Source organism: Poecilia formosa, unplaced genomic scaffold (genome assembly GCF_000485575.1).
Source record: "Poecilia formosa unplaced genomic scaffold, Poecilia_formosa-5.1.2 Scaffold360, whole genome shotgun sequence".
Classification (NCBI taxonomy): domain Eukaryota; kingdom Metazoa; phylum Chordata; class Actinopteri; order Cyprinodontiformes; family Poeciliidae; genus Poecilia; species Poecilia formosa.
Window position 1 is genome coordinate 75,450 of NW_006800299.1, and position 1,279 is coordinate 76,728.

Sequence of the window (1,279 nt, forward strand, 5' to 3'; positions counted from 1 at the left end):
GGACCTGGACCAGGACCAGGACCTGGACCAGGACCAGGACCAGGACCTGGACCAGGACCAGGACCAGGACCTGGACCAGGACCAGGACCTGGACCTGGACCAGGACCAGGACCTGGACCTGGACCTGGACCAGGACCAGGACCTGGACTAGGACCAGGACCTGGAGAGGAAAAGGCCAGAATTCTCTTCAGATGAAATCAAAACTGAAACAAACTGGTTTTTCTGAACACGCCGTGAAGCTCTGTGGTGGCAGCATCATGCTGTGGGAGGCTGGTCAGAGTTGATGGGAAGATGGATAGAATTAAATTAGGACAATCTTGGAAGAAAATCTTCAAAAAAGAGACTGGGGCTAAATATGCAGGGGTGGTTAGATCAAAGCAGCTTTATGGGTTAAAATGTCCTAGTCAAAGACCAGAAAACTGATGTTATCCATCCAGTCTGACTAAAATTAAAATGTTTTATAAAGAAGAGGATGGGCTGAATAATAATAATAGATTAAGAAGAAATTGAATTGTTTTAAAAAGTCTCAAGTTATTTTGTTCAGTTTCATTCCCAGTTTGTCAGTTATCAGTTCATCTGAGTATTTTCATGCTTATTTTCATTTATTACCGTTATCAGGGCTTCTTCACGGTAGTAAAATGTAATAAATGAGCTCAAATTAAGGCCAGTAAAATGCAGGCCAGTATCTAAAGGTAGTAAAAAGTGGTACATTTTTGATCATCCCTTCAAAAATATTTGTAATTTTCCATTGACGCTCACTTACTGTTTTAAGTTCGTTTTACTAAAATTTGTATGAAAATATAACTGCGGTACTGCCAGGACCTGAGCTGAAGCTGCTGTGCGCATGCGTAGTGTTGGAACCGCCTAACGTTGAGACTAGCTAGTCATTTTGCGCTTCGCCATGGGAAAATATAAGTTTCACAACTTTGGCTCGATGATCCGAGATTCAAAGACTAGAGATGACCGAAAGGCATTTTGTAAAGTACGCAGGAAAAAATCTAAATGTGACCTGGAACGGTCAGACCGAGCGGAGGATTCATCCGCGGCGGATCCCTGCGCGGGCTGAGGCTCCACCGTGGAGCAGATCCCAGTTCCGATTTCTGGTGCTAAACTAAATGATGCAGCTGCAAACTCAAGCTCAGCTACGAGCTGAAGTTTTACCAGCGACCTGCTGACCCTAAAGCAGAGCTGAGCTGCTCTACGGTGAGTTCAGTAACTCCAGCTGCAGCGTGAACAAACTCAAAACTGAAAATCCCTCTGCAGTTGTAGGAAAAGTGGT

The 1,279-nt window shown here is 44.4% G+C and overlaps 1 protein-coding gene across 1 annotated transcript in view; it reads right to left on the reverse strand.

The window, feature by feature from the left end:
- Positions 1 to 470, reverse strand: part of LOC107833305 (uncharacterized) — a 4,604-nt gene extending 4,134 nt beyond the window's left edge. Inside the window, exon 1 of the mRNA XM_016662135.1 lies at positions 137 to 470. The gene's annotated coding sequence lies outside the window, so the exon portion shown is untranslated. The remainder of the gene's footprint in view (positions 1 to 136) is intronic.
- Positions 471 to 1,279: the final 809 nt, after the last annotated feature.